Here is a 22,774-nt window from a genome sequence, read left to right as displayed (position 1 = left end):
TGCATTTATAATATTAGTATAGATTTCGTGCTCAAAGGAAAGGAAAATGTTTTGTGAAAACCTCCTGTGTCGGATGTGCCATTTACTACACACAAAGAAACACACTTGTGGAACACCATCCATTCCTTAGGGGAGCCTCCTCACCAGGTTTGAGGTTTGCAAAATTGAGACATTATCAGTATGTCACGTATCTTTATTCTTAAAAATATTTTATTACCGGAATATATCAGTAGGATCGGTACAATAAAGATAATTTACGCTTGTTATAAAAATAAAAAAAAATTGAGATTTACTTGACGTAAGATTGAAGCGCCGCATCCTTTAGTCATAGTCAGCTCCCTAAACTCCATTATGTCTTTATTCTTATTATATTATTTAAATATCCATATTAATTATTTATCATGGTAACTCTATGCGTCATAAGTGACGTAGCTTGGCAGTTCTACGTGTCTTTCGCTGTTCCGAGAACAACTGAAACTGCATAATTAGTTTATGACAGGGCATCATCTAGAGTTAGAAATAGTGGTTCCAGAAATATCGCTAAGCTAATAAAGACGCGAATGTTGACGCGATAAATAGTCAATTTATTTATGTTTGTGGTTTTAAATAAACACATTAAATACACTCAATAGATTCACAATGATTCTGCTAATTACGTTAAAAGATCTCTTAAATACAAAAACATCATGTAAACAAAAAAAACATAAAAAAATAAATCTAAATAAAAAAAATATTTAAATATATACTTAATTAAAGTAGGTTTTTATAAGCACTTTTGAATGGTCTCGTTACAGTGTTGAATTAAAAGTAAAGCTACCACCGTTTCCGAATGTAGATTGAACCGAGAAAAACCGGCAAGAAACTTAGTAGTTACTGATTTCCAAAATTTTTAATTTAATATAGTTTTTTTAGATTGGTGGACGAGTTTATGGGCCACCTGATGGTAAGTGGTCACCACCAGCCATAGACAAAGGAGCTGTAAGACATACTCATCGCCAATGAGCCACCAACCTTGGGAAACAACAACACTGAGTACTATTGTTTGGCGGTAGAATATCTGATGAGTGGGTGGTACCCTACCACCAAGTAAAAATTTAAGGCTGTTTCAAGGCTGGTAGTGGATACAAATGTGGCAGAATTTTATTCGATACACACAGGTTAGGCCGTTACCTAGCTACGAGTACTAACCAACGAGGCAAATATATAGGTAACATACAATTAGATTAAATATATTATCCTGGAAGGTTTCGGCTCAGCAATAATATAATAACTATGTATAGGTATTATGGTCTTGATCTAATTGCGGAGAAGCGCTCCGCAAGGAATTAAATATATTTAGTAAGATACAAACCATACCTGGAATCTGGAACAGCTCTTCCATTAATTCCGTAATTCACTTCCAACAAATATCAACAAAAAGCAACTAAATCTGTTTTGGGATCTGTACGTCTGTGTAATAACACTTATTATTTAATTTTCTGTAGGTCAGATCTACTTCACATTTAATTTGATTTTAGCCTTACAGGATTTAAGTTTAAAGTTAATTAAACTTAAAGTATATTTACGTTACAGCTAATTAAAATCCATTGTACACAAACAAACACCTAGTAAAGATAATGGTATAAAATTGGTATCCTTGGATATCTCTGTATGCGGATATCCAAAGGCATAGCTGTTGAACCGTAATACCAGCGTTTTCTTTATGGTCGTTTTAAACACGTACAGAGATATCAATGTCGTATAAATGATTGGCTAATATTGCCAAACGAAACGGATTTGAATCTGGGCTTATAGCTGATTTAATAACACGAACAAAGGTGAAGAAGAGGAGGCTAGGTAGGTTATTTACAGGCCTGACTGCATCTGCTTAGTTTAAGTCATTATATCGTGTATTCCTGTTTAAATGGCGAATGTCCATGTTTAATGAAAGGCATTTGCGACGTAACATGTCAAATTTCGTGTTTGACAGTGTTTGGTTCATATTTCTCGTACATATTCAAAAGGATACCGCATATATTGTTTCTCAAATATATTAGTTAGGACTTCAGTATTTTTCTCTTCTAAATACCTTGTCTAAGGACAATATATTAGGTACAGTTTTATATTTAAATTGATAAGATATATTTTTTTCATTTTGTAGAAGTTGTCTATATGTCGGATATTTTGTTCTTAATTTTGTCATATGTCGTTTCGTTATTCCATTTTTATTTAACATCGTGTCCTTTAAGAAACAAAATAATTGGCATACATTATGAGAATTCTTTTGCCAAAAAGTCGTGAACAATCATTTTCTTTTATCTTTAGTCATTTTACCTTCAAAATATATTTAAAAAAAGTAAAAGTTATCAGGAATTTCCTTCGCTTGTTGTTTCGCAGTATCAATATGGACTCGCCCCAAGCGCTTCGAGTAAGTTAATTTGTAAAGTAATGATGGAACCAAACTTAGTAATATGACCGAAATTGAGTTTAAACATCTTTATCGTTGATAAGTGAGGTCATGTTTACTGAGCACTCGTTGAGGCGAGTAATGTAATAGAACACAGGTTCAAAGTGGACGAACCGCAAATGTCTATTGTTATTTGAAGAATCGTTACAACGTAAAAGGGCGACCCGAAATACTGTTATTGATTGAGCAATTTATTAAAGTCTTCCAAATGATAAAATATTTTCGGAAAATTTTCTTTAGCAAAAATAGCGTTAAAATTATAGTTAGCACTTACTAGCTGTGCCCTGCGTTTCGCCGCATAACTATTAGGTTATACTTTCCTGTGCTCAATTGTATGAGCTTATCCTAAGAAAACGTTTAAGATTACACATATATAACCAATTCCGCATTAATCGAATTTTCTAAAGCTAAATTAGATTTCAAGTGGGACTTTTAGTACCTGATATAAGCACTAACCAAGCAAAGGCTTCTTTTTTCAAAATAAATATGTAACTAACTAATAAAATAAAAAAATCGAATATGCACTCGGCAGGGCTTCGTGCAAGCCCCTCTGGGTATATTCATCATATATTCTTGCCAAGCAGCAATGCTTTTTACTGTTGTATTTCAGTTTAAAGGATGAGTGAGTTAGTATAACCACAGGTGCAAGGGACATAACATTTCAGTTCCCAAGGTTGGGGCACATTGGCGATGTAAAGAATGGCAATAAAGAACTCTGGAGCCTTTAAGAGTGGAGTGAACAGGTTTCTTTTGGATGGGTGTGTACCACCTTCATCTTCATTTACACTTTCCATCAGTGAGATGGAAGACAAACGCCTCTTCCATTAAAACTATATATAAAAAAAAAACTTACAGTCCCTTGTCGTGCTCAGCGGGGAGCATTTACCATTAGATAGGCCATTTGTCCGTTTGCCATTGTATGCTGTAAAAAGAAATAATTATCACATAATTGTTAATTCCAAATATAATACTACTGTTAGCATTCTAGAGAAAACAGCGTATAAATTACACACGACGTTCCTGTAAATCTAGCTGATTCACTGAATTCCCAAGGGACATTTCATGAATTTGATACGAATTATTTAATAATATTTTATTTATAAATGATTCGATATTGTCTTATTTTATACTTAATCACCTAGAAACTCTGATAACACCATAAGGACGCTTAGAATATTTATTTTAGGACAACCTTCATAAAGTTCGATTCGTTGGATGGAGGGGTAAGGAATACAATAAATAACTTCTATTAGACGACGACGCTGCCGAAAAATATAACCTCACAAAATAAACAGAACGTTCAATTTTGAAACTAATATTAACTGTTATTAAGTTATTTTTTGTTCGAACTTTATTATACGAGATAAAAACAGTTTAATAATAATGGTTATTGTTGAGCTTGTGCGGGATCGTCTGGGTGGGCACCGTACACTCACCAACTATTTTACTGATTAAGTATTACAGTTTCAATGGTGGGTATAAGATGACATTATATAATGTATATGCCGACATATAATAGAAGACCGTTAGTGCATAAATGGTGTAAGAAGTAGTTTATTTTTTATATATGTCATATAGTAAGGCGGATTGGTACTGTAAGAATTATTAATAAATCCTCATATCACCAATACGCCACTGACCTTGAGAACTTATATCTTAATTCCCTCGTGCCTGTACGTTATACGGCAGTATTAAGTATTGCTTTTTGGTAGAATATAATTTATATAATAAAGTATTATAGTGAATCTATCGACGTCAGTGAGAACTTTCCTAAATAAAACATCGAAAAAAACAGTATAAAATAAATGGGAATAAACTAGAAAAATATCGTTCCAAACAAAAAAATAATTTTCTAAATCTGTTCATAAATGATGGAGTTCTGAGTTAAAATAAGATGTGACGCGGGACACCCCGTTGGGAGGAAGCTGTTTGCTCTATATAAAATTGATTAACAATATTGTATCTGTTATATAATGTATTAAACAACAAATACAATAAAATTAATAAAACAATGTTTGAGGATAATTAAGTTGGAAGAAATAAAATAATAATTAAAAAAGTCGAGTGAACTACAACGGTAACAAAAAATAGGTTTAATTATTTTTATACAAAACTGTATACAATAGTATGAGAGGGATTGGTCGCCTGGAGGGTGCATCATACATTCTCCTTATATTACGATTCTACCAGTTAACTCTACTGTAAGTAAAAATGTACTGGGCCATCTCGGTTATTATCATTAGAAGAATGTAAATAGCCATAAACCCTCCTAGGGTTTTGTGCAAGCCACTCTAGGTAGGTACGTACCATCCACTCCTCATATACTCTACCGCCAAGAAGCAATATATTGTATTGTTGTGTCTGGTTTGAAGGGTGAGAGAGCCAATGTAACTACAGTGCACTAGGAACATAACATATTTGCAAGGTTGGTGGCGCATTGGTATGTAATATTTCTTACCGCATATGACAGCACTTTTGCCCGCCCACCTACCTATATAATAAAAAAAAACATAATTATTAATCTTGAAGTTTTATATAAAATGTGATTTACTAAAAATTTAAATTCATCACGTGCTACGATAGAAGATCGTGAGGAAACTTGGATGCCGAAGTTTTTTCCAGGCACGGTTCAGGATGTTCGATAAACATCTTTTTTTTTTCTTTAAATTAAAAATGAGGTCTTAAAAGAGGTTCAATTTTCCCAGTATAATCTACTTAACTTGCATGATATTATACTAAAACCAAGATGGAGTTGTTTGCTGAAGACATATTTTCTATTTGATATGAACTTTTTATTTAAAATATACACACTGGTAAATACTTGTAGTCTACTTGGAGTTAAGCGTTCACCATTGTCCACAGATATTCACTCTGTAAGAAATATTAATCATCCCTTACACCGCACCACCAATCTTGGGAACTAAGATGTTATGACCCTTGTGTCTATCAGTCAAAGAACCATTTCAGACTTACGAACTTACTTAGCGGGATTTCATTATTTTCAACAGTTATATTTAAAATTTGCACATATCTTTTTGATGCGGTTTTGAGACGCTTTTTCTACTTCGTATGTTTGTTGCACTATTTCACTTAACCTGAAACCCGAACACATCGATACAAAGTATTGTTGAATGGGCCGCGTGGTCACCCACCCGGACTGGATTGCACAAAAGCCTAAGACCAAGTGACAGTCTTGATTTTATTTTAAAATAAATATTATTAAGAGAGTAACACTATCAACTTACCACTAAACATTTGAAATTAACAACTCATACGAACTGATACGTTTTTAAATTAGTAACCAAGATTGAACTTTAAGCAAAAAAGTCTGGAAAGTAAATTTTAAGACTTACCCATGCAAAGCCAATGGAGTGTGGAAAATGAAAGCTGTCCAGAGCATCTGGGTCACTGACTACCATCACAAGATATGCAAATAAACGGCGAAGTTATTCGAATTTTATAACAGATTGAAGTTAAATGTGTAATCATATTTTTCTTTTTTTAAATCCTGCTTAAAATTAATGTTTCTTTTAAATCTTAAATTATATAATACATACATAATTGCAATATTTAAAGAGTGCCCTGCATTAGCGGGTAATTTTAAAGAGACATATTTTTCCTGTGATATTTATATAACTCAAAGTAAATTTGATTCTGCATGAACTCGAATTCTATACTAACGTCTTCGCAAAGTCGTAGCGACATTACCCTTAATGAATTCCCAATTAGAAACGTTTCATATTTAAGAATAAAACGATTTCATGTCTCGACTGAAATGACTCTCATTTTAAAATTTTCCAAAACGGTTTGTTTTGAGAAATTATATTACCAATTTTTTGACATGATTTTTATATATCACTATTTACCTTTTCAAATTCGTGCCTATATTGAAGTAGTAGAATAAATCCCAGCCGAGATGGCCCAGTGGTTAGAACGCGTGCATCTTAACCGATGATTTCGGGTTCAAGCCCAGGCAGGCACCACTGAATTTTCATGTGCTTAATTTGTGTTTATAATTCATCTCGTGCTCGGCGGTGAAGGAAAACGTCGTGAGGAAACCTGCATGTGTCTAATTTCAACGAAATTCTGCCACATGTGTATTCCGCCAACCCGCATTGGAGCAGCGTGGTGGAATATGCTCCAAACCTTCTCCTCAAAGGGAGAGGGGGCCTTTATCCCAACAGTGGGACATTTACGGGCTGCTAATGATGCTAATGATAGAATAAATCCCGAATTTTATACTAAAGAGGAAAAGAGACTGCTCAGCCCAGTATAAAAAAAAAACAAACTTCAGGTCAGCTCATGATACATCATCACGACTTGCCACACATACCTGAATTTTTAATCAGTGATTGCCATACTTTGTCAATTATTTCAATAATATACTGTATGTAATTTGACCAAAATCAATTATTTCGAACTTAATTTCAAATATATTATTTTCACCCGCAATAACAAGCTAAAATGAACAACTGAAAATAATTAAAATTGCTCTCCATCAACGTTGGAATAATTATAACATTTGTACATAGTTAAAATACATAACTTACTTATTTATATACAGAAGCAATAGCGATGGTAAATTTAAAAATATAATTACTAATTCAAAGTTAATTTCCACGAGGTATACGAATTACGAATTTGAAAAGCAAATCAAAAGTTGCGCCGGTAAGAAATTAAACAGGCTTCCCCTGGGTGACGTGCTCAAGTGGTCTGCCAATTAACGTGTGTCAATTGCCTGCCGAGGCGAAATTTTTGACATTTTCCATGCTCTATGTATTCTAAATTCCTTATTACCTCGACATCGCTATTTATATACTTTTCAATTAAAACATATTACGGTGTAATAATAATTACGTGTGACGTGTACTTTGATTGTATTAGTTCCGCTCGTGGCTTCTCTTGCGTTTGAGTGAAGGATGGGGTGTCTGTTTGGGTGTCAAAGAAAAATAACCTATGTGCTAGCCTAGACTATAATCTATCTGTGCAAAGTTCATTCAGACCTGGCCAGCCGTTCTGGCGTGATTGACTAACGAACATCCATTCAAAGTTTTGCATTTACAATATTAGGAATATTTGCCAACTAGAGACCCGTCTCGCCTTCATAGGGGTAGGTATTTAGGTTCTATGGCATATTGCTATAATAAATAATGACATAAACATATTTTATTATACAAGAAGTAGGAACACCACATGCATCTTACCTTAATTTCGTCTCTTTTTATTTACCGTGTTCTTAAAACTAACGTGCAACTTAATTTAATTTTTTTTTTTAATTATCAAAGGATTAAATTCAAAATGAATTATATAATAGGTAAACTTTTTAAAAAGGAGGTATATAATATGTTATTGCTGATTTTACAGTAGAACTAGAACAGTTGTAGATTGGCAAATCTGTCGTACATTGCTTTCGTGTAACTGATGCTTAGACAGCGTTCGCTTGGGAAAGCGCCTGCAGTGCTTTTCTGTAAGCACATGGTCGTATGTCACTCGTGTAATGTTGACAGACAATTAACAGTTACCATTAATTATTACAGTTTATCTGAGTTTCGAAATTCATCTATACATATAATAAAATTGGAGTGTCTGTTTGTAATATTAAAATAACCCATTTTTACTAAATGCATATATATGTACACACGGTACATATACCAAAATAACATTTTTTACAATATTTATTTGTCTGTCTGTTTGTTCCGGCTAAGCTCTGGAACGGCTGAACCGATTTCGACGGGACTTTCGGCTAGGAGTAACTTAGGCTACTTTCATTTTAAAATTATATATAGGATAAAAATTAAATCACGCTACAATATCCAAATAACATAAATTCAAACAACGCGCACGAAGTCGCTGACACAGCTAGTACAGAATATTTCTAAATCAGAGAATTTCGCACTTCACTCTTGTTGTCACCGCATTATGGTGATACGCCATTTTGATACCCAAATCCCATAATTATAATACTATAGTCAATTTTCCATATACTATTCTGAAATTTCAATAAAGCTTGACCGGGTTTTAACTTATAACCTACGGTGAAGATTCCAGTATTCATAAGCCATAACAGTTCAACGTCATTGATGTTCGGAAATAGGCAATATGTGAGTGTTGTAATAATTATCAGTTTTGATTCGGCCTAAGGTCAAGGACTCTCATAACCAGTGGCCGGATTTCACTTAGACAGAATCGTGTAATTTTAAAACAAGCTATTTTTAATTAATAAATAAAGCTAAGCTAAGTCGTATTCATTATCTTCAAAGCAATCCAATTGATTTCAAACGAATGTCTAATTACGAAGTTAATCTTTTTAAGTAGAATGAAACAACGAAATTACGTAAATATTGAAAATCGATAAGAATAGAAAAATTATAATCACCGTATCGATTTATACAGTATATAACAACATAATATTAAATATAAACAAAAAACAAAGACTTCAAAACAAAATGGAATCACAAGGGATTCCTTTGCAAACAAAAAGAAATTTCTGACTCGACTATTAAATGACGAAGTTCTGAGGATATGATCCGTGTTCGAAGTCAACGTTCGAAATATGATAGAAAAATCAATGAGTATTAGTAATAAGTAATAGTACTGTTTTTAATAAATATCTCGATTATGAGTAATTATTAACTTAGATGATTTTGTTGTATCTGTGGGGTGTGAACGCCGTGACGTAATGAGTCACGTGATCGGAATCGTTTGAAGGAACAACTGTCACATTTTTAATTATTTCGAGAGCGATGAGTCGGAAGCTAAATATTGTTATAGAGAGCGATACATCGGACCTTCCAAACGGGACCGTTGGTTCGGTTTATATACCTACTTTATAATTTGTGATTGTTGATTACCTACATAAAGTACAAGAATTGTCATATTGTATCGTTGTGGTTAATTGCCTGAGACCTACGCTATGAACCCTGTACCAGAAGCTCATTGGCAGCCGCTGATCTATCGCAGTCGCCGTCAAATAAAATACATATTATCATAGTTATTAACAGCTGTGTTATATAATACTTTTCTGTTCCATGTAACGCTGCTGGCAGACCGCAACGATAGCCTACTCGGGTAAGTGTAACTATCAACAAATAAATTCACAACTTTGACATTGCGTTGCAAATCTAAGCATACCTTATATCATCATCCCTGTGCGTATGTATGTAACACACACACATCAACACATCGTATTGAAAATAATTTATAATCATTCGTATTGTGAAAATTTGATGAGAGTGACTGTTATCGATGCGCGCGTGCAGGAAACTACATGATGAAGCTGCTCGTTAAGCCGCCAATTAAGTGTCAAGTCGATCGAAATAGACAACTTGACGTCTCATCAAATGTCACAATGTTTATTTGATAACAAATTAAAATTGTAAATGTTAATTTAAATTTGGAATTGAGTATTATATATTGTGTCGAAAAAAATTTTTTTTTTTTAATTTATTATTTAAGAAGAAGTTGTTCTGAAAGGTGTACAGAAAATACATGCACCCTTTTATATTTAATGTTAATGTGACACTAGAAGTCAAAAAATTATCGCGGTTACAATGATGTATTGAATATATATAAATAAATGAATCCTTATTTCCTTTGGTCACGGTTTAACTCAAGAACGACTTTTTTTTTCAAAACTCAAATGTACTAAATGAATTTATAAATTTGTATTTGGATTTCTTAACCTAATTGGGGATATTTCAGGTTAAAGTGGTCAGTACGACAAAACGCTAATTTCATATGTAAGGACCTAATATATTTTACCACCAAACGGCACTATTAATTTTTGCAGATTGAATCTTAGCTCTCAAGATTAGTAACGATATGGTAAATATTTACAATACCAATGTATAGGGGCGGTTATGACAATTTCCCATAAGGAGGCCCATTATCAATCAACTTACCTGTTAGAATTAAAAAACAACTAACTGAACCCCTATAATGGGGTCAGATTTTTTTACAACAGACGCATTTTTTTTCGCATTGGAGATAGTTAAAGCTTATAATGTTAGCATCTCAAAATCAAAACCGTTGTAATTAGGGTCATTAATTATATAAATAAAGCTTTTCTAATTTACCGCGATGTTAATTCGAGATTCGGGTTAACGTTTAAGCCTATTACATAAAACTCCCCTTTCATCCCCATTTAGTAAACATAGCAACGAAAATAAACACGAAACAACGTAAAGATGTCCGATAGGTTGTTTCAAAGGTCTATAAATATATTCTCTAACTCTTGTAATAAGATTGCTATATTAAATTCTTCATCCGTAATTATAAGGTAATGTTTTTGATTTATAATTGCTCTCTTTTTTAAGTATTAATTATTAAGTCGAGATGACATCGGAGGTTAGATGTCGTTAAGATTAACCGAAGATTGCGGGTTCAATCCCTAATAGTTTAACTGATTTTTCATATGCTTCAAATTGTTTTTGTTTAGCGTCAGCTTAGCGGGCAGGTGCACTCAATCCATATGCATCAGTTCTGTTAGCACAGATCAACATATAATCCATTTCAAGTCATACAATATCATATAATCAAAGTAAGGTTGATCATACACGTAGCTCTTTAAAAATATATTTAAAATATTTCCTCACGTTTACACTACCCAAACATTGTACAAATGTAATAATATATGTAAAGGAAAAAAGTACGTGTAATAATAAGAAGAATTTGAATTTGAGTAAGTTATAAAGATACTTAAATTAAAATATTTAATTTTAATATGTCCGGATGATATATTATACGACGTACACCTTGATTACGTCTTTAGTACAACTCGCTGTCATAGGTTATTGAAATTTTCCGTAGAAAAAAAATCAGTAACAGCCTGGACAGCACAGGGGTCCTTTAAACAAAACGAGGCGTGAATTTGTGGGCCGGCATGGCGAGAGCAGCTAGAGCAGTTCATTCTTCCTGACTGTACTATATATAATATATTATAATGGTAGTGCCACGCTGCATACCTTCGGGTTGCAGCCGAATGGACCGGCACTCCCTGGGAAGTGGTACTTCTACTCTGATGATTGCGAGAGTACTAAAACAAAGAAAGAATATATGTGTGTGTGAGTGTATCCATGGTTTTAACCAAAAGCAAGCAATTATAAATAGATTGAATTTTATGAATGAGTTACTTTTACCAGCTGTTCCAGCTTAAATAAGACAAAGGTCACTTAGGACCAGTATATTTTTTCTAGTCAGCAATTAATATTATTTCAAAAAATATGCCCCAGACCTCTTTTCTTGAGCATTGCCATGATAACTAAGAGAGTTAATTGCTGTATTTAAAATCTTTTTCGTTTGGTCCGTCCATCTGTTTACTTTGAAACATTAATTAAGATGGTGAATCGTCGTTTCTTTTTATTTCGATGTTCGTTTTATAATTTTATACAAGAAAAGGCACCTCACTTTTTTTCTCAGATATTTTTCTCGAATTATATTTTAATTACTCGGTTGAAATGAATTTATTTTTGTATGGGCTCATTTATATTACGAATAAACGAGAGAAATTCGACGAACTTCTTCGAAAAAGTACTCGAAATACGAGAATACTTTGCTTTCTTGGTATTTCGCGAAATGTACTAAAATAAATAAACGAAATTAAAGATAAATCAAAGCTTACAAAGATGGTCCACCAAGATTCTAAAAATTGTTAATGGATATCAAAATATTATAATATATAAAAATGATAACAATTTTTTTAGATTTAAATCATCAGTACAACAAATGTAATTAACAGCACGTAAAGGTCCTTTTTCTTCGAGTAGGTTTGAAGCAAAACCACGCTACTCCAATGTGGGTTGGTAGATCGTGTGATGTTGGTATTAACCCCTAAAAACTGGGCACAAGTGCTTGTGAAAACTCAGGTACTCTTTCTATTTTTCATACTTCACTTTCAAATTCTGTGAATTAAAAATCCAACACGGTTAGGGAGAGATCGGACCCCACAACTTTAAATGCATTCCAAGTGTAACGTCACCAATTTTATTGGACCGACCACGATTCAATCTATAATCTGACTGGCTTATTAGACCATGAGCCCATTAAAAGTCATATTAAGTAGTAAAATTGTGACACGTGACTTATATTCAATTTTGATGAGGCATCACTATCGACTCAAAGCTTAAAAATTGTCAGAGCGCATATAATGTGCAATTACCATGATATTAACAGGCAATTATTTTTGAACGAAATGTGAAGTTTTTCAAACAAAAAGTACAATTTTTACTTTACCAATCAAACTTGATTAAAGAACGCAAATGAATTTTTCATTTGCTTCCTTTCATATAACTATCCATTTTGTTGAATATTTAAATATAACTATTCGAAATTTAAAATGAATAATATTATTTTGACTATAGGTGGAAATAAAATTATTCATTTTAAAAGTTTTGCCTTTTTTGTCCGAAATTTCGTCAACATTTTCATTATTCCCGTCTCGTAACAGCTGCACCAAACTTTTGCCAAAACGTCGACGAAATAAAACTCAAAGAACGCTTTGACCTGGAAAATTTCTTAATGGGTTATCTGCATTACGCAGAAAATTTATCCCTACTTTCATATTGTCATATCTTTTAATAGATCTTAACGTCTTTTAAAGCTTACATTAGACTTAAAATGTTCTCAACGTCTTTGGCACGGCATGGATGTGTCTTTAGTTAAATTATCTAAGCGGGCTTGTAGATCTGCAGACTATGAGGTCTTAGGTTTAAGATGATCCGGGTCGAGCCATTTACCAATAAACTGTTTTGTAACAAAATCTCAACCTCAGCTCGAAATTTAGAAGTTGGCAGTACTTACACTCCCCGAGTAAGTACCTCAAAACTAGTAAAAAGCCTTTGGCGCCTAAATCTCTTAGATTTTATTAGTGGAATACTAAAGATTGCACCTGGCGGAATCTTGAGGTCGCCTTAAGCAAAATCGGTCAAATGATACAAGTACAAATACTCCCATTATTTTAGGGTCATAAGCTTTTAAGCAGTTCTTTATTGTAACTATTGAGCTACATGCTACCTAACATATTGAGGTTAGGTGGAACTAATCCTTAATGTAGTCGCAAGATTTCATTAACTCATACTTGCATGTCAAATTAAAATAATTAATTGCAATCAATAATGATTTAAGATATACGTATTACCCATATTATAACTCGTGGTTTGTTTCGATTGATTAATGTTAATAACAAATCCTGTTGCAAGTTTAACATATTCTTCCGTCACAGAACATTTTATGGTTTCATATACGAATCCCTGTTTCCTATATTAAGTCATAAATCTTGGACCAGAATCGATCACGTTCAAAGTTAATTAAAACAAACAAGATCTTATTGTTTTTGGATCTCACGCAAATCAGTTCCTACCCAAGAACCGAGATAAGGTATTTTTTGAAAAAAAAATATCTGAAAAAAGTATTAGTATATCTTTATAAGTAACAGAAATCCAAAATGAACTACGACGAATACTTCATTCTATGAATTTAGTCGGTAGTACCACTCCAGTAACTCGGCAGTAAATTTACTGCTGAAAAGCAATATTCTTTATTTCTAAGGCCTGAGAATTTTATCACGTATTTGATTAATTACAGGCAATTATATTTTGAAGAAGACTTTTGGCCAAAAAAAGAACATTATTTTCTCTTTGTATGCTCGCTCATCATTGTAAATTCTTATTCTACTCGTGTGCGATCGGGGAAAAAAGCTAGCGTATAAAAGATATTCATAAAAATAATTTGTCACTTCGATTTGACGCTAATTTCAATTTTTCTGTGAAACAAGAATATAATTAAGCTTAATTTTGATCGTAAGATTATTAGGTATTCGCTTGGTCTGTATATAAATTCGAAATCTTTTCTTTTAAATTAAGAAGAAATATCCATCATTCTTACAGACACCCGTAGTACTAGTAAATATGTTATAAGTACTTAATAAAATAAATAATTACGAAGTTGAATAAGTGCGCCCTAAGTCCTTTTGAACCTTTAAGAATAATTAAGGGCTTCGTGACATCGTCGGAGGCAGCATTAATGACTTCATTTAAAATCATGAAATAGATTTAATTTTGATGAATTTTACTTTGACTTTAGACATACTTGATGAAATTCAATTAAATTTTCTTTAATAAAAATCATCAATATCCTGCTCTTAAAATCTGATTAAACAATAATTGTGAATACTAATATAATTGTAGATCTGACTATTTGAAAACTGCGAGTTTCTTGCCGTTTCTCTCACTGGCTTGCTTTCCGAAACGATGGTGGAGTTGAACTGTTATTGAAGCTTAAGCTTTATTTTAAAGTATACTTCAATAAAATACATTTTATTTGACTGGCATCATTCTAAAGTTAATTTTTACGAATGAACGTATAGTATATTATATATGCATCTCTCTCGCTGCTAACTTCGTAGTGTCGATTCCGTTCCATTGAAAAGTTTACGTGCAACTCGAGTCAATTTCTACAAATGCCAAAAGACGACCAAAATACTAAATTCTGTAATCTCATTTCACAACTCATCCTCTTATTCGTCTTAAAACGTTTGTTTAATTTTCACCTAATTAAGAGCAAAATTGGATTTTTAACTCCACTGCCTTTGTTCTGAAGCGATTCATTACTCAAGTAATTTCAAAGTAAGTGCTTCTTCAAGAAGTGTGTCAACTTGTCTAGTCTTGTTATTAACTTCTGAGATGCTAAGTTGTGGTATCTTCACTTGTTATCTTCTAAAGTTATTAAAATCATAATATTCTTTATTCTTTCCTTGAATGTCATTTATTGAGGTGTTGGTAGTATTTTTACTACGTCCCGAGTGGAGAGTATAAATTCATTGATTCAGGGCAGTTTTGTTTGCATTATTTTTATAGAAAAAAAATGTATGGAATATTAAATTAATTTATTATTGATTTTGTTCGTATAAATAAATTAAAAAATAAATATATTTTTAATCTACATAATATACCTTGTACTAATTCAATGTTTATGTTTATTTTTTGTCGACACTTGCGGATATAAATTTACAAAACATTCAAAAAAGCATCGCAACGCTCGCTCTGCTTTCTTGATCTTCTGTACAATATTGAAGGGAATAACATCTTTCCATAGACCTTTGATCGATTGCTAATATTAAAGTATGAAAGGCTTAGAAATAATCTATATAAAGCCACTCGCGTTATTTGATCTCTGGGTATCTCCATGATATCTACATACTGAGATAAAGTTACAATTGGAAAGAGGTTTTTCTATTCTAAAAAAGCACTGAAATAATCAATTTCAGTGCTTTTTTACAATAGAAAACTTCATTATTCCGGAGTGCTCTAGGGTATATATACATTATATTTATATCGTTGCACCCGAGCTAAGTTGGGGCGTGTCGCTATTGGCTTATAACGCTGACCCAAGATCTACAGTACCTACCGCCAGAGTTTGCACTATACAGTAAAAACTAAACTCTTAATTTGAAAGCATTAAAAAGTATTGTGCCACAATTGTAACATACAGAAACTTTGCACTCCATTAAACCTTGAAGCTTAGAGCGCGTAAACACCTAATTATATGTACGTAACAAAATTTAAACATTTTATATCACAAATGTTTCATAAAGAAACGTCATATTAGAATTATAACCTTGAAAGTGGTCTCATCACGCTTCAATTTTTTTAAATAGATAGAGTGATTTAAGAGGAAGGTTTATATGTATAATACATGCATAGTTTAGTAGAGAAACATTAATTTTAAAGGACTCTAATGCGATGTCGTAAATATAACACTTTTTTGCGCTCACATTGAAAACCCTGGCCGATCATATGAGATAGATAAAAAAAAAGTTCTAGTTCTACATCTATTTAAAATCAGCATTGCACCCGTGCGAAGACAGGGCTACACCTGCTAGTAATATAAACGTTAATAATGACGGAATTAAATATTCTGTTGATGAATATACTTCAAACTCGTATGTAAAATTATTTAAAACGCTTATTTCCTCGACACTCCCATAATTATGGTAATGCTTGAAATTCCGCAACAGCGGGATACATATTAAGAGGTTATAAGCTATTAGCCACTCATCACATCTTTACAAAATCATTACGGTTTTGCCATAAATAAATTAAAAATTTAATACAATTTTTCCGAAGTATCATAGCAAAGTAAATAATTCTATATTATACTGGCGTTTGTATATAAAAGCTCCGTTGCTATGCGTGAGACCAAATCTTACTTTATACTATGAAGAAGTGCTCTTGAGATGCTCTCGAGTTCACTCCAGCACGCTGCTTGAATGTGATTTGGTGACGTGACGCAGAATATTAAGGTACATGAAAACTAAGTATTTGTCGTCCGATTTTGAACCCGTAATATCTGATAATGTCACGCGTTCTAACTGCCACTAAATGAAATGCCACTTTTTGTTTTACCCTTAAAAGATACCAGCTATTCACAAATATCTCTTCTTAATTATCGTTTTACGTAGGACGCTACGACTGTCGCCTAATCGAAGGAAATTATAGTTTGTAACATTGGATAATATTAGCACAACAAATATAAATTAGAATCTTAAACCATCCCCGCGAATCAGTCATTGATTTTGAACCAAACGCAAAATGAATCAGAACCATCGGTTTATAAACAAATAAGCTGAACGTCTATATATATACATAAAAAATACATTAAAATTGATGAAACTTTAACCATAGAGGGTTAGCCTTTAATTATATGAAGTAACTATTGTCTTCAATCTTATAAGTACAAATATTATGTCCACTTTAAAATATGGAACAGTGTTCGTCAAGATATATGACAAAAGAAGGAGTCGCCTTCGAGCCATAAAACGTCGAAAGATATTACTAATGGCCGTTTCGAGGCGAAAAAGTTTTATTTATTGTTGCCATTAAATGTTGTAGGTCAAGAATTAAACAAACGTTATGTAATGCTAAGGGGTTTTAAAATTTGTTTTTCGAAGACGCCATCCGAAAAACACATATATAAAAAAACGGCTGTTTTGTTATTCTTTTACATTCAATCATAAATATTATATACAATTAAATGGTTATACTATTAACTACTCATTTACACATACATTGACTACTTCGTTGGTCTAGTGACAATATATAAGGCCGCAGATCTTAAGGTTCAAATCCCAGATCGCACCCAATTTTATAGACGCTGATATTGGGTTTTTCTGTCGAAAATTTTCAGTAGTATAATAGCTTGGAGTTTGGCAAAAAAAAATCTGTATCAGAAAGTAAAACTAAACTATTTCTAGTCCTGTCAGATTATCCGATTTCCGCACACACTTGTGAACTATCATATTATGTCACGCGTAGTTGAGTAGTCTCCCTTGAGATTGGCACTGTGGCTGAAATCAGGGCGACAGGGCGACAATGAATACAACAGTCTATGTAGTGTGACACGGTATCACTTCATACTCTAATATAAAGCCTATTTACATCACAGGAGGAGTAAATGCAGATAAACAACATTGGCATGATATGATTGGCTTAGATCTTGAATATTCTGTGTATTCTGTTTTATTTGTTATAAAATCGAGAAAGGATGGCGTTTTGTTTGTCGGTGAAGTTGTTCTAGGAACTCTGAAAAAATTAATAGTTAATTGGAGCAGCGTTGTCTTTTTAATAAAGATGAATAATGTAACAGCTTTTACCAAATTGCATTCAATATGTAAATTTAAGGTTTGGTTATCTTTAGTCTTACTACATTTAAATACTTAATAATTTTTATAATCATGCAAATAATATTGATTCACTTGTTGGTTGAGGGCTTGGTGGCCTAATGTTCAGGTTATACCTTTTTTATAGGCATCAGTCTCCGCACTGAAACTTACCTTTGTTCGTTCAACCATTCGTTAACTCCTTTTTTGATTGGAATAGGATTTACAATCATGTATATGATGCCTTTGTGGTTTAAAAGGCTGCAGATCCTTTGATCTTCGGATCAATATCTGCATCGGTCGCTTTTTTTATTTTATATCACATTAGCAGCTCAGAGTTTAAATTAACTTTTTTTTTTATGGCATTGGTTGGCAGACGAGCATATGGGCCATACCTGATGGTAAGTGGTCACCACCGCCCATAGACAAAGGCGCTGTAAGAAATATTAACCATTCCTTACATCACCTATGCGCCACCAATCTCGGGAACTAAGATGTTATGTCCCTTGTGCCTGTGATTACACTGCAATAGATGATTGTAAATTGTAAATCACTTTGTCCTATACCTGATAGGATGGCCGTGACGTAAGACAGCACACACGTTTACGCACAGTCGCAGTGAGCAGGTCACATGTGCCGCCGGACCGATGGCTGTTGGAGCAGATTAGTTCTTGAGTGGACATCGCGTGTCGGCAAACGTAGTGTATGGTATCATGAAGTTAAGGAAGTATCAGGGATTGAAGGTAGAAAGCTGAAAATCAAGCTTAGTGGGGTGCCACAGAAGAGGCTTATCTCCAGAAGTTGACTGAAATTTCCTGCATAAATGACTATTCTCTGAAATCAGCTACGAGGACATCATCTAAGGAAACGGGTTAGAATATATAAAGTGTATTATAACTCATTGCTTTCTTTGGTTGAAATTCGCCGACCGTTCCGCATCGTCCAGTAAGAGTGGGACATTTATATAATTTACGAGTAGATATTTTAACTGTACAGTTTTGCAGAGCATTCCTAACACCACCACGTTATTTTGAGAAAATCAATAAAGTGACTATACTTCCACCTCTGGAAGATATTTTTACCTCTCTAATTTAGTTGTGTTGGCTAGATCACTTGAAATACAACGAAGGATCGTGTGATAAAATTCATACAAAGGCTGGTCAAAGCTGAATGTATATATTAATAATATTTGAGATACAGACTGCTACTAAGCTATACACTCGTATAATCGTACACTTGAAGATTGTAGAATCAATATCGAAATCATATCGAGGAATTCGAGAAAGGTATTTAATTGAAATACTGGATACTAGATAGTGGTTACTGGATTATCCTCAGAAATTCGTTAATCTCTTCGAATAAAGATTGTAATGGAAGTGGTATCAGTACATGTCGTTCATGCACGTAGCCTTACCCCCATATCGAGAAAGCTTATATAGTGGTCATGTTAACCCCAATTTTTAATTGTCATTTTAATTATATTAAATATAAGGGTGCCCAGAGCCGAGATGGCCCAGTGGTTAGAACGCGTTAATCTTAACCGATGATTTCGGGTTCAAACCCAGGCAGGTGGCGGTGAAGGAAAACATCGTGAGGAAACCTGCATGTGTCTTATTTCAACGAAATTCTGCCACATGTGTATTCCACCAACCCGCATTGGAGCAGCGTGGTGGAATATGCTCCAAACCTTCTCCTCAAGGGAGAGGAGGCCTTTAGCCCAGCTGTGGGAAATTTACAGGCTGCTAATGCTAAAATGCTAATGCTAAAAAATATAAGGGTTCTTTTGATTCTGAATATTATAATAACAAATACAATGACATTACAAAGGGGCATAGAATTGAGTATCAATAAGTTATAATAGGTTAAGTAGATGTATATCAACTTCACGATATTTGAAAGGTTTTATATGAGCCACCTGATGGTAAGTGGTCACCATGGTGGAGCCATAAGAAATCTTAACCATTCCTTAAAACATCAATGCGAAATCAAACTTGGTTCGTTCCCCTTCAAACTGTAACTGTAGTAGAATAATTGTAACTTGGCGATTGAATATTTACTTACCCAGACAAAACCTTACCATCGAGTAAATCGTGCCCATGTATACTAGTTACACCTGAGTTTATATCATTGCATGAAATTAATAAAAGTAAAACATCCCACCATTCATTTACTTTATTGTATCGCGTGAAACCATTTCCGAAACCTGTTCTTTGGTTAATGGAGGCACTAGCGCGTGAACAACGCACTTGACTTACTCGTAATATCGCCATTCACTTGTTAAATCATGCATTTTGAACAACAAAGGTACTTAATTGAATTAACAATGAATTTTGATGGTGAAATACTTTAAATAGATATCATTATCACTCAACAATCTTCCCATTTAATGTAATGATTGCATGTGTCTTTCCGACGTAGAGACTTGGGGTATCCTTTTAGATACAATTTCGGTGCTTAGGACTTAGTTATAATGTCACAGGCTATTTTTCATTTTGAATGGTTTTTGAAAATATTTATTATTAATTTAAAATTAATGTAATGGTTACCAGTAAAAATATATTATTTGATTACTGATCCGTAAAAATACATAAATGAAAATTCACTCATGTAATTTCGGCTGATTGGTTTATTTTTTCTGCTGTATCCATTATTTTCGCTTTGCGTAAGTCCGTCTGGGTAGGTAAAACCCACTTATCAGATATTTTACTGGCAAAAATCAATACGTATTGTTGTGTTCTAGTTTTGAAGGGTAAGCGAACCAGTGTAACTAGAACCAAACAGGGACATGGGACTACATATTAATTCCCAAGATTAATGGCGCATTGGCGATGTTAATAATTGTTAAAATTTCTTATTACACCAATGTAATTGTGCACTGGTGATCATTTACCATCAGGTAGCTGTTATTCCGGTTCGGAATCCCTATTTAAAAAAGAAAACACATTTAATTTCCAAAGTCCAAGATTTGAACCCAAGACCTCGGAACTTGCAGTCTTATTAGTTAACTAGATTGAAGATGCTGTTATTTTTCTTCATACACTATACATCTTGATACGGAATGATAAATTGATCTCGAGAGCCCTGTTTCTGAATACATTATCTAGTTTTGTTGACGATGTCACGTCCTACTAACGTTTACGTGACAGATGGAATAAAAGAGCTTTAAATGTATACGGTTCAGTTCAGTCGAATTTATTCTAAGTACCTTTATAAATATAGTTACCGTAATATGTAACTTACCGCAAACTCGCGTTATAGTACCATGGAATACGTTAAAAATATTCTCCTCGAAATCTTAAGGAGATCTTGAATAATAAATATACATTTTCAAAAATTGTGGTGAACATCAAAAATTTTCTTTGCACTAAAGACTTTACTTAGGTAGTCAATAAAACAAAGCATCTTCAGACGAATTAAAAGACCTGTGCATCAGCTGTCATTGTTTTATACCCACGTTCATTTATCAGGATTACTTACACATTTTTCTGTAAAGGTTTACTTTAATACAGGATACACCTCCATCCTCTGAAGCTATGTGTGCATGGGAAAAGAACGTGTTTGCGTAAATAAGTTAATGTCCGCAAAAGGGAGGAGCTTGGTACGAAGATTTGTGTCTATTTGTTCGTGTGAGGTTTTGTACTTTATTGCGTACTTTATGGTAACATATTTTTATTAAATAATTTTGTTAATTTTAAAAAGTACTAGTCTATTATCAAAACCATATCTATTATTTACAATCACAACTTCATAACTGGCATAAAATATCTGTCAATAATAATAGCGATTAATTTTAAACGATAATTTCGCTTACAAGCAGACAGTGCTATCGTAACACATGTTTATATTTTTACAAACAGTTTAGGGTTTGATTTATGGAATGAATCGAGTAGAATTTAAATTATTATATTATAATATATGCAAAATATTTTACTAATAAAATACGATCACGTCAAAACAGTCATTGAGTGGGCGGCTAAGCTAACATATCCCACGTTTTGTTAAATATTATGTTATCATGTTTTAATGATCGCGTGCATTTTATATTAAAATATTTTAGTTAGAATTTTACAGAATTTTATCGTAACATCATTATGATAAACTTTGTTCGATCTCCCTATTGTCTATATTATAATTTTTGTGTTAAAACCACACTAGATTCAAATTATAAATATATATATATATATATATATCTGTATATGACTATATTATATATATATCTGTATATGACTATTTCTCTTCACTTGAACCTGTCCTTGAGTCCCTTTCATCGGATTACACACATCATGTAATCATGGGCGATCTGAATACAGATATGTTAAAAATGACTCCACGTTCTTTAAAACTTTCTAGCCTCTTAAATTCTATTAATTTCAACATTCTCCCTTCAGGAGCTACACATCATAACTTTGACTCGCCTGATACTTGGTTGGATGTTATTATTGTCTCCTCAACAAATAATGTCATTAAATATGGTCAATTATCAGCTCCCGGATTCTCTCGTCACGATCTTTTATATGTGTCCTACAAGCTTAAGCCTCCTAAAATTAAACCTCCTACAGTGTGGATGCGCAATCTTGCTAAAATTAACTTAGAAAACTTAAATAATGATGCAGAATCGCTTGACATGTCTTTAGTGTATAATTCATCAACAATTAATGATAAAGTTTCTCACTTCA

General features: G+C 33.1%; 1 protein-coding gene across 1 annotated transcript in view; it reads left to right on the top strand.

Moving 5' to 3' along the window:
• The window catches only part of LOC125065662 (allatostatin-A receptor), a 132,149-nt gene that overhangs the window by 52,913 nt on the left and 56,462 nt on the right, over window positions 1-22,774 (top strand). The window contains exon 2 of the mRNA XM_047673419.1: window positions 9,493-9,514. The gene's annotated coding sequence lies outside the window, so the exon portion shown is untranslated. The remainder of the gene's footprint in view (window positions 1-9,492; window positions 9,515-22,774) is intronic.

The sequence above is a fragment of the Vanessa atalanta genome, chromosome 8, assembly GCF_905147765.1.
Source record: "Vanessa atalanta chromosome 8, ilVanAtal1.2, whole genome shotgun sequence".
Taxonomy (NCBI): Eukaryota; Metazoa; Arthropoda; class Insecta; order Lepidoptera; family Nymphalidae; genus Vanessa; species Vanessa atalanta.
Note: the sequence above shows the minus strand (reverse complement) of the source record. Positions and strands in the feature narration are given on the sequence as shown.